At 38.9% G+C, this 12526-nt stretch overlaps 1 protein-coding gene across 4 annotated transcripts in view; it reads right to left on the bottom strand.

Annotated features, from left to right (window-relative positions):
- The window catches only part of sulf2b (sulfatase 2b), a 345428-nt gene that overhangs the window by 196089 nt on the left and 136813 nt on the right, over window positions 1–12526 (bottom strand). For all 4 annotated transcript variants that reach the window (XM_049486337.1, XM_049486339.1, XM_049486338.1 and 1 more), the window contains exon 3: window positions 4929–4975. The gene's annotated coding sequence lies outside the window, so the exon portion shown is untranslated. The remainder of the gene's footprint in view (window positions 1–4928; window positions 4976–12526) is intronic.

Below are 12526 nucleotides of genomic sequence, written 5' to 3'. Positions count from 1 at the left end.
AGTCCTGGCATTGATAACTCAGGCTCTACCCAACGAGCCAGCCATGAGTCAAACATTGTATTCTAAAAAAATGTGAGTTTGTGTTTTAGTCAGAAGAACTAATGTTATCAAGTTGAGTGAATTTATTTATCAGAACAACTCAATAAAATAAGCTCAGAGAACCTCAGCCTGAAATCTTAAAAAATGTTTGTACACTGTAAACCCAGAAGTTGTTTGAACTCAAATAAATTGAGTCTGTTTTACATAAAATTGGATATTTCTAAACAATACTCAACTATTATGAGTTAGTTGAACATTCGTGCGCACATAAACATTCAAACCGAGATCTTTGAGTTGAATCAACTTATAATAACTGAGTTTAGTCTGTTGTCATTAACAGCTTCTTTTCCACTGGCTTCTGTCACAATCTATTTGCATACTGGGTGTGTCCAACAGTTTCTGACTAACACTCACCATCAGTGCTCACTCACTCACCCAGGGCTACCTTAGGTAAACTTGTAGATGTTTGGTCTCTGTGTTGTTGGTTGTAAAACAAGCATAATTTACTGATCTGCAGTAACTCTGTGTTTTTGCTGTGCTCTCAGTAGTTTTAATTATTTACTTTTTCTTTCATCTATTTTTTTATGAGTATTTTAAAGAAAACAGCTGAACGAAACCCAAAAGAAGACTAAATACTAATTCAGAAAAATATTAATTTTAAATATGTATGTATTTGTATTTGTTAAGTTCACTGTACTTAAAAATTATTATTTCATGAACTTTAAATTTAAAAATTTGAAAATGTGATTTTGACCAACTTATATGATACTACACGTGGGTACAGGCTCTTTCTACAGTGTTGATTCATACAGCTTTCCCATAAGGCTCCTGGCACCATACATTTGCATTATGGGTGTGGCCTCTCCCTTACTTACCATCTTTGTGTTGTCTGTTGCCCAAAGCTACCTTATCCTGGGCATGAATTAGTGTAACATATGTGTAGGTTGACAGGTATGGTGTCACATTGATGTCAAAAGTCAAAGATGCAGAAATACCAGCTATAAAAATAATTAACCAGTGTGTTTTAATGTTTTGCATGTGTAAATTAACTTCTTGTGAGCACAAATGTGAAACTAGCAAGCACAAAAAAAAAGTAATTGTGTGTGTGGAAGAAGATGTTGTTCTCAAGCTTCATTTTTCTCCTCTCGGGTGTTTTTTTTTCCTCGAGCGCTGTGAGAATTACCTGCAGCAGCAGTTTGTGCTCGACTGAGTTTTTTGCGCTCGAGTTTTGAAAGGAGTGGTTATGACAGTTTGGGGGTGGAGCCAGGATCACCTCCCTCAGCAAATGCTATTGGCTGATATCTCCAAGGTTAGTGACTGACCGCCTACCTCCAAAAGCCGAAATGCCCGCCCATCTCTCACTCACCATCAGTGTGTAGTCTTTCCCCACAGGCTGCTATCTCCTGGGATCCACATAGGTGTTGCACAGTAACTGCCTGCTCTCAGTGTTGAAGGCTATAAGAGCAAGTTACTGTATTTTGCATTGCTGAGTGGATATAGACTATATGCTATATAGACTATATGTCTGGATTCAGCTGGTCATATCTACATTACTGTTATACTTCTATGACTGACAATAAGTCAAATTAGTAGTTATGAATTCTCAGCTGTTAACTTACATTAACAAAAAATGTAGCATTATGCTCATTATGTGAGCTTGATTTATGTAAATTGATATTTTGTGTGGATAACATAAAAAGATCTGTTGATGGTTATTCAGTAAGTTCATGCTATTTAAAAATACTTTCTACTATAACTGAAAAATGAATTCCTCATATTTAAAACACTTTTTTTGGATTGGAAGTCGACACAACTCAGAAAGTCTATTGCAAACTGTTGCGTTGATTTTTTTTTTTTGTGTGTTTGTTGACCCAAGGCTTTATATTTTTTAGAGTGTAGTTTGAACCAGAGTTTTCAGAACTCCTCAGTATAAAAACAGTAGTTTTTGGGCTGTTAAATTAATGACACACCTGCCCTCGCTTTCCTTCTATATTCCATGGCTTTCCAGCAATAACCTGCTGGCTAAACCCCTGCAGGGTTAATGCTAGAGTGTCACTCTAGCCAGTTGGGTTCGGTGTGTGCTGGAGTGAGTGGGTACACACACACACACACACACACAGAGAGAAAGAGTATAATGAGTCTGCCAGGCTTAATCACTTTTCACTCTCTACCAGTCCAGTGCTCCATACAGGGGAGTCATGATGGATCAGCTCTGCAAGACGACCTAACAATGTGTGTGTGTTGTTGTGTGTCTATGTGTGTGTGTGTGTGTGTGTGTGTGTTTGTATGAGTGTGTAGAGGGGTTGATGGATCAGTTCAGTAACACAGCGTAGCAGTGCCACTGCAGCTGGCATTAGCCCTCGAATCTATCAGAGCCACACACTCTAAAATGTGTGTGTTTGTGTGTCTGTGTGTGTGTTTGTGTGTGTGTTTGTGTGTGTGTGTGTGTGTGTGTTTATGTGTGTGTGTTTTAGAGACAAAGAAAAGGCAGACAACAAAACCAATGTTAGCGTTCAGATGTTCATTCACCATCAAATTGCGCAAAACAACAAATCCCACAATGCATTTCAGCATTCATCTCATAAATCACCGTTTTCAGCTAAAAGCTCTCCAGGCCATTCATTCATTCATAATAGTGCTTCATGTCTTTCACTGAAACAAAACCAAACGCAGCTTCTTTTGACCTCAGTAGCATCCGCTGCCTGTTTCCATGGTAAGCTACGATGCTAATCCCCAAACCACATGTTCGTGTGTGAAGCCCTGCACGTACAGCATGGTGCGAATGTCTGAGACCATTAGTGAAATGTTCATGTTTTGCATTTTTCCTTTTTTAATGCATCAAATATATCTATTATCAAATTATTTATTTATTCGACTTACACCAGGTGAGATTCTAAAATTAGAGCTTTACACGAGCCGAGCAACACGTGAAACCAACCCAATCCCCTAATTAAATATTCCTTTCACAGTATTGGCCTTATTCACCATGATCTGGTTTGATATAAACGATTAAAAGCAGGAATCATTAAAACATACAAGCAGCTGTCCTTTAGCCTGTTCATATTTTCTATCACAAAAACGAAATCATTACATTTTTCGGCGATAGGATTTTGGTTCTTGCTCATGAATATTCATACATGCAAAAATGTCGTCTCTGATTGTCTAACAGATGGACAACAGTTAGAAACATTTTAAAATAGACATTTTTACAATAATAACAGCTTTTGTAATGTCATATTTTACTTTACAACATGCATTATGCCCTGATAAGTGCAGTTCAGCTACTGACCTAGTCGGGTGCTTTCACACCTGAAAGTCCGGATCGTGGTCCGAACCAAGGTTCATGTATTTGCTACATTGTATATATTTGGTACACTTATTTCTATTTTCACACTGCAGTTTAGGGAGCGCACCAAAGGCTTTTGTGTGATACTCCTACATCCTTTAATCATCACTTACGTATCGATGCGTTTTCCTTAACTTGACGCACCATCGCACCAAATTTCAATTGAACATTTTGTCTCCTCCTCGCCCCATGTGCTTCCACGGCTCATTTTTCCTGCTTTTCTAGTTATTTTTCTTCTTCTGCTGGTGTTGTTAAGGAACGCCTGCTCAGCTTCCTGTAATTGGTCCGAAATTTCAAACCATCCAGAAAAGCGCTTTCACACTGCAGGCGAACCGGACCATGGTTCAGAAGATCCGGACCGAGACCACCTCTCTTGGTCGGACCAAAATCTGGTCCTTTGGTCCGGACCCTTTCACACCTGCTACTTTGGTTTGGACCAAACTGAAGAGTCAGAAAGTCCGGACCAAGCGAGGCAGGTGTGAAAGCACCCTTAGAGTCTCTGTAAAACACCAAATCCACCGGAGATCCTATGTTAACCTATAGTTACTTACACACAGAGGTGGGTAGTCCAGGTCCAGAAAGTAAAAATTGGGCTGGGTTTTTTTTACAGAACTGTTCTAAAAGTATACCTACCTATACTATCTTAATTGTACTTCAGTGGTGGTGTTCCATAGACAAATTCTAACCAGTTGTTCCTTAGCTCTGAATTGCTGTGCAAAGCATATAACACTGATGTGTTATTCGCACAAATAACACAGGAACGAACTGCCATGTTGTCCCTAGCGCTGTTACCTCCTGTCTGACGAGACGTGCCTGGCTGCGTGGCTTCAGCTCTGCCAGTGGCCATGAATACTAATTGATGTAGGTTGACGTAGACACAGAGGCTTTTCCTGATCGACTCGTTTTTCTGAACATTTTCTTTTACTACTTACTGCAGACAATGTTGGTTGAGGAACAGTTTCATGTGCAGCAGCATCATATACAACTCAGAGAAACTATAGTATTTTACAAACAACAAGAAAAAGTGGATTTTAGAGGAAGGACACCTTTTAAATTTAACGTGAACCTCGTCACATTCAGAATATTTTCTGAAAACTCTATGATTTTATTTGTTTTTTTTCCAGGTTTATATACATTTCTGAAAAATAAAAATCTGATTTCCAATAAACTGAACTTCTCTCCATAATTCAACACGCCACCCATAAATCTTTTTCCAATACTGAACGTGCAGTACCTGGAGCAATCTTTCCTCACTGCTTATGAGAAATTGTTTACAGTGGCTTTCTGGCCTCCCTGGAGGTCTTTGAGCAGCTCCGCTGACAGTCATTAGCTCTGGCCACAACCAGCCCTGCCCGCAGCACAGCCCTCCACGGCCAGGGTAACCAGGCAACAGACCCAACGCACACCGAGGGCCAGCTCAAAGACCCAGACCTCTGTTACCATCAACATAACCTCACAGGTAATTAGAGAGAGAGAGAGAGCAGTAGTAGTGAGTAGAGTGGACGTGTTGTAAACACAGTGAAGCTAAAAGGAAAAGTCTCACCTTATAGAGAAGACCAGTCTTTCAGTCTCTATTCAGCTCCGATGAACCTTAAGAGAAAAGAGGATAAAAAAGAGGCTGAATTAATTTATTCATCATTCACACCATCATAAAGGCCAAATACAGTAGATGTCAAATAGATAAACAAGAAATAAAGAAGCTCTAGAACCCTTTACGGACAGGAGGAGCGAATAGGGAAGACAGAAGATACAAAGTTTTTATGTGATGATACATAAGTGGTATTCATATCGTTGCTGTCCAATAAAAAATAAGTATCTCCATTTTTGTCGATTTTAGATGATAGTGTACTACATAATTTAAAAAGACAAACTGTCCCTCACACTGTGCCAAAATCTCTTGATGAACGGACCAATAGAAATACTTAAAAATGACCTAAAATAAACTATTTTTACATTTATTCCTTTAAAAGTTTAGAATGTTTTTTCCTCTCTCTCCTGTAAAGTTGCTGTTTCGGAGATACTTGTTTTTCATTGGTCAGCAAAGATATGCAATATTCACTAGTCATTCAGAGTATGAAGGAACACATAAGAAATCATGTAGTAACTTAAAAGTGTTAAACAAACCAAAATACTCTGTGAAGCACTCTTATCTGAGGTGCTGTTAACTTGTGGTTTCTGAGGCTCGTACCTCTGATGAGCATATCCTGTGCAGAGGAAACTCTTGGGGCCCTATTGTTCACCCTGTGCAAGTCCCTTTGCAATGCTCATTCCTATCTTACACCGCCGTTAAAATAGCATCGTGGTTGATGAATTAATCTACACTGATGGGTGCGGTGCTCAGGAAGTGAGGTGTGTTCAGGTCAATTTTTGGCGTGTTTCTATCTTGGTGGTGGGAAATACAGGTGCGCCACTGACTTATTAAAACCCTGGCAACAGTGAACAGTCAGCCGCCCAATCCTATATAAGCCATGCAGAAACAGAATAAAGAAAAAATAACATTGCTGATCCCTTAAATAAACTGCTGGTGTACCTTCACAGCATAAACACACAGGTCAGTATCCTCTGCTGAGACGCACAAAAGCACCACGATGTTAAGATAACAACACAACAAAATCAGAGTGCACCTGGCTCTTAAAGAGAATGAAAGCTGAAACACTGACATACAATGTCAGTGCACTATTGATAGCTAAAATAGGGCCCTTGATCTTCCTTTTCTGTGGGAGTCCTGATGAGAGCCAGTTCCATCATAACATTTTTGATGGTCTTTGAGACTGAAAAGTTACTAGTGTCACATAAAAAAGGCACCTTATAAAGCTGTAAAGCTAGGCTAAATTAAGAAAACTGTGATTAATTCTTAAAAAAAAATCAGATGAGTCAGACAAGTCAAACGATTGCTGGACATTAATCTAAACAGATTTCTCTCCTGAAAACTGTTTATTTGGGAGAATAAAGCGCCTTCATTTATTTACAGTAAGCTTAGATTTAGATTTCCACTAAAGCTGTACCACTAGAGGTTAGCGGCTAATGCCACCTGACAGAGCTACACTGTGAGGAACCCTGAGTGTTCCGGTAAGCCAGGGCGATATTAGCTAGCGGTTCGTCCCACATAGCTTGTTTTAGCACAATAAACATGAAGACTACAGTCTGATATTCTCACCTCTGAACAGCAAAAAAGCTAGGGCTTAGTGCATTTAGCGCATTTAGCTAATGCTAATGCTGCTCCAGCAGTGCTGGCCAGGGTTAGCAGCAGTCGTGGTACAGGCTGATAATACTCACTTCTAGACGGCCTAAAAGCTAGCGCTTAGCATGGTTAGCGGCTAATGCTAATACTGCTAAACAGACCTAAACTGAAACTCCTGTAGAGTGGCTTTACTGCTCCTTACAAAATTACTGGTAAAATTCATACATTCGGATGATTTTTGGGAAAATTTAAAGGATTTTAAATGGGGTAAAAAAAGAATGCTACTATATTAACAATAAACAAAGCCTAGTAAGCTGATTCTTAATCTGAAAATTAATCAGGTTTTGTTCTGACACACACAAAAAACACACCGAAAATCCCCACACACTCTTCCTCATATGAACGCTGAGAGAACGGCTGATGTAAAGCTCTGCTCGCACATTAGGGATGCAACATACATCATCAAATGACCTTCACCCACCGCACCAATCACGGCGTGGCATCCGAGACGCGTGTGTATTATCATCTCCTCTGCGCCCCATTCATTTTACTCAATTTTACCCAAGTAGAAAGAGCGCCGCGCTGCAATGTATCTCTTTTTCTCCCAATGAAATAGATCAGAGGGGAGTCATCAAAAGCCTTCCAATGAGGATAAATCTAACGCGACAGGCCGAGAGAAGGGAAGGACACACCCATGCATGCACACACACACACAATAACACACTTTTTTTTTTTTCTTTTGCCGCTCAATCCTCTCCGGAGCACGCTCTCTGATGGTGACAGAATAGGGAGAGAAAGCATCGTCTGTGTAGCTGAAGTAGGTCTTAGTTAAATACCTACTTCAGCTACACAGACTGCAATGCCGTACTAACTGGCCTCCCGGCCTGTGTAGTAAAACCACTACAGATGATTCAGAATGCAGCAGCACGTTTGGTCTTCAACCAACCAAAATGGGCACATGTCACTCCGCTGCTCATTGAGCTCCACTGGCTACCGGTTGCTGCTCGCATCAAATTCAAAGTGCTTACAATCGCCTACAAGGTGATGACAGTACAGGCTCCTTCCTACCTGCACTCACTCCTGAAGGCTTACGCTACCTCCCGGCCGCTGCGCTCCTCCAATGAACGTCGCCTCGCTTTGCCAAACAAACATTCACACAAAGCAATACAGACTGTTCTCATACAGAGTTCCCCAATGGTGGAACAAACTACCTTCCACTACCAGATCAGGAGAATCTCTCACTATCTTTAATAAACTCCTGAAGACAGAGCTCTTCAAAGAGCACTTACTCTCCTAACACCTCTAACACACTAACTAATTCTAACCTCATCTCCTTCTTCCTCTTCTCTACTCCTCTATCCCATTATTTCCCTCTGACCTCCTTAAGGCCCTATCTATAGATGCTTTATTTTTAACTTCTATTATTTTTGTACTTAACCTCTTCTATTATTTGCACTTCAATATTGTAAGTCGCTTTGGACAAAAGCGTCTGCCAAATGTAATGTAATGTAATGTAATGTAAATATGCATGGAGAATGTGACAGGGTCCACGTATTTCAGTCTGACTCACAGAGTCAGTCTCTCTCTTTCTCTCTCTTTTCTTCTGTATCTCTTTCTCTCTCTCTCTCTCTCTTTCTCTCCCTCAGCAAGGTGACAAAGTTGTGCACATATAATTAACAGACGCCATGAATATGTATTGCCGTGCCGCGCGCTGGGCAGGTGAAGGGTATTTCACTATAGATAACACTCATTTCCATTTTCCCTGAGCGGCCGGGATAACGGCTGGATTAAAGCACCCGCCTGGATGTAGGGCCTGGATTCTTCCCCAGAGGTTCAACTCATGACGTTTTTTTGTGGGGTTTTATGCACCAAAAACCCAGCTTCTGTTTTTTTTTTTTTTTTATTATTCAAACTAATAAACTGTATATAAATGATCTGTTCTGATCTCTTCTTATCTGAGTCTCATTCACAGAGCACAGTCAATGCTAAAACTCCCTATTTATAACTGTAATGTGAGTAAGGAGAGCTGGGCTGCTTGGGGCTGAATAAGCAGGTGTATGTAAATCTGCAGATTTTTCTAGCATTACAAAAACAATGTATTCAAAACAGCCAATTTTTTAAAGCATAATGTATGAATTGAAATTCCAGAAGTCATTAGAAAGCAGTATATACGTTCACACCTGTAGGCATCACAGAAGGGAGTTTAAGTTTGTGACATTATTTCAGTAATTCAGTTCAAAATGTGAAACGTATATATTTTATATAGATGTATTGCGTCTATATAGTGATCTGTTTTAGAGTCAGTATCTCAGAAAATTAGAATATTATGTAAGACCAATTGGTTATTTTAACAGTGTGGGCAGTGTGCCAAGTCCTGCTGGAAAATGAAATCCGCATCTCCATAAAACATTTCTGGGGAAAACACTGCACTGCACCATTTTAACATTCCAGTGCCTACATATATAAGGATTGCATGCTATTGCACTAATGCATATTATTCATTAACTACAGGGACTTCTGTACAAATCTTTTAAGGCTATTCTTCAGTTATATAGGAAAATGTGACATTTTTGCCTTGCTAGCATGGCCTAGCTGATGGCTCGTAAGAAGTGACCTCAACCCTAATGACTCCCAACTCAAGTCAATCAATAAGGATGTTTCTATCATTGTCACACCTGTGCCTTTAAAGATCAGCATTTGCAGGTACTAAGTACCTCCTACACACCTGTGGAACGTCACCTGATTAACTGGACGACAAGTGCATCTCAAAAATTTGATTATCATTGATAAGTTACTTTATTTCAGTAATTCTTTTAAGCTCTTATTTATTTTATTGTTGATGATTATGGTTCACAGCCAATGAAAACCCAGACCTATTAGTACTTTTGGTAGTGTGCCAAGTCCTGCTGGAAAATGAAATCTGCATCTCCATAAAAGTTATCTATCATTGTCACACCTGTGGTTTTAAAGATCAGTAAAGGTGCATGTTAAAAAAAGTTACTTTATTTCAGTATTTTAGTTTAAAATGCGAAATTCATATATTAAATAGATGTATTACACACACAGTGGTCTATTTGTAAGCCAATGAAAACCCACAAATCGGTGTCTCAGAAAATTAGAATAGAATAAGACCAGAATTATTACACAACCTTTCTAACTCCTGCTTTTTTTTCTCTCTTTCTTTCCTTTCTGTTTTCTCTATCTATCTCTTTTACATGTATGGAGATGCCCTGTTCCTGATGTTCCCAGCCTGGCTCTCCACTGCCCGCTGTGTTGTTCTCCGGCTCTGCAACCCTGCACTGATTAACATTAGCACACTCAGTATCTGTTTCTGTATTAGCCATAGCTCTATAGTTTGTGCCCATCACATTTTTATATTCATAAATTAGTACCTGTTATATTAGCCATAGTTCACATTAATTCTCTGCACTGTTTTTGTTCTGTTGTTTGTTTGTTGTTTGTTATTTGTTTGTACTGAGCGGGTCAACCCGAGTAGGATGGGTTCCTCTGACTGAGTCTTGGTTCCTTCCAAGGTTTCTTCCTCTTAAAGGGAGTTTTTCCTTGCCACTGTGTCCCCATAAAATTGGCATCTCTGTGGTGCTGCTCATAAGAGGCGTGGACTTGTTTTACCTGTAAAGCGGCTTTGTGACAACCTTTGTTGTAAAAAGCGCTATATAAATACAATTGTATTGAATTGAATTGGTATTTTTGGCAGTGTTGGCAGTGTGGGCAGTGTGCCAAGTCCTGCTGGAAAATGAAATCCACATCTCCATAAAAGTTGTCAGCAGAAGGAAGCATGAGGTGCTTTAAGATTTTCTTGGGAAAACACTGAACACAGTGGACCAACACCAGCAGATGACATGTCTCTCCAAAACATCACTGATTGGTGGAAACTTCACACTAGACCTCAAGCAGTTTGGACTGTATGTCTCTCCACTCTTCCTCCGGACTCTGGTGCCTTGATTTCTAAATGAAATGTAAAATTTACTGATGATCAGTGATGGTTTGTAGAGACATGTCTGTCATCTGCTGGTGTTGATCCACTGTGTTCAGTGTTTTCCCAAGGAAATCTTACAGCACTTCATGCCTCTGAAGCCTTTACCATCTTGAAGTAAAAGTTTGGGTGCCGGTTGGGAGATCTCCAATCTCCCAAGTAATCCATTTGATTTTAGAAGAAACTTTTCAGATGTTTGTGTGTATAACTGCTTATGGATATATGGCCTCATTTTCTAAATCTCTGTCAAAATCTTACCTTTAAATTTATTTCAGAAAAAAAAAAAAAATTACATTTTGACTGATACTGGGCTTTTTAAACTGCTGTGTGGTTCTAGTGTTCTTTTCTTCCACAGAGTCAAAAGTACATCTGCTCACAATTCCGGCCGTCTCTTTTCAAGCCCGGCTGCCGGTTCATTCAAGTCCTTGAAGATTGCAATCCGCCTTCATGCCAAGTGTCTGAGGATTCGAGATATCATATTCAGCTGTAAGAGCGGCATTACGCTGTCTTTTGTAGCTGCTACGACTTGTGTGTGGAACATCTGTGATGGTGGATAAGAATCAGAAAACTATGCCATATATATATATATATATATATATATGAGCACGCCAGCAGGCCACTGCCACTTAACCACAAGTCACTATCAATTACACACTAGCACAGAGAGACACACACACGCAGACCATAATATACAGCTATAGAAACTCATGCGCTCTGACCACAGCCACAAAAACATGTGTTTACTGTCAGTCAGAGAAGCACACTCATCCGGCGTGCCAGGGTTCAATTTCACACATCAGACTTTCACACCTTCTGTACTATTCTATACTGTACTCTCTCTTTATCCAGCTACATGACCTGCGTTTTTCTACAGTATGTACATGGATGACAGATAATAAAAAGCTTTTAACTACAGCTCTGCAGATCCTCTTACCTCCTCACTGCAATCGCATCTGTTTTGGAGGACAAAAAAAATCTGACCTTGCTTTAGATCAGCATTTCCTTCTCCCACTACACATTTGAGTGCTTTTCTGTTCCTAATAGACCACTTTCAGCCTCTTAAAGTGTCTGATAAAGAAATAGTTCAGTGAAAAGTCTGAAAAAAAGCACATTTTATATACTCACAATCCCATTTCTCTCTCTTTTTTTTTTTACCTCTACTTGCACCCCTTGATTTTTGATTGGGACCAAACTTTAAGCACGTATATATATATTGGTCTATATTGGTCTATATATATATATATATATATACAAATGGATTATTTAGAGGTATATGTTACAGTAAAACTAAACTTTTATTCTATAAACTACGGACAATTTTTCACCCACAAATTCCAAATAAAAATATTGTCATTTACAGCATTTATTTGCAGAAAATGAGAAATGGCTGAAATAACAAAAAATAAAAAGCTTTCAGACCTTAAATAATACAAACAAAAAAAAGTTCATATTCATAAAGTTTTAAGAGTTCATAAATCAATATTTGGTGGAATAACCCTGGTTTTAATCACAGTTTTCATGCATCCTGGCATGTTCTCCTCCACCAGTCTTACACACTGCTTTTGGATAACTTTACGCCACTCCTGGTGCAAAAATTCAAGCAGTTCAGCTTGGTTTGATGGCTTGTGATCATCCATCTTCCTCTTGATTACATTCCAGAGCTTTTCAATTTGGTAAAAACATCATCATTAAGTGGTCTTTTACTTTTTTCCAGACCTATATAAATATATATATATATATATATATATATATATATATATATATATATATATATATATATATATATATATATATATAATCTCCATTCAAATTTTACATTGCTCTTAACAAATGAATATAACATGCTTTATATTTGTTATAACCCATTCTACAAATGCACAGCCCAAATAAGTTTACTTTAAAAAACTAAGCAAAAACATTTCTTTAAAAAGTTAGGTAATGGGGAACGAAAAATTATAATAATTTA

The sequence above is a fragment of the Astyanax mexicanus genome, chromosome 13 (assembly GCF_023375975.1).
Source record: "Astyanax mexicanus isolate ESR-SI-001 chromosome 13, AstMex3_surface, whole genome shotgun sequence".
Lineage (NCBI taxonomy): Eukaryota > Metazoa > Chordata > Actinopteri > Characiformes > Acestrorhamphidae > Astyanax > Astyanax mexicanus.
This window is presented reverse-complemented; position numbering and strand designations above follow the sequence as displayed.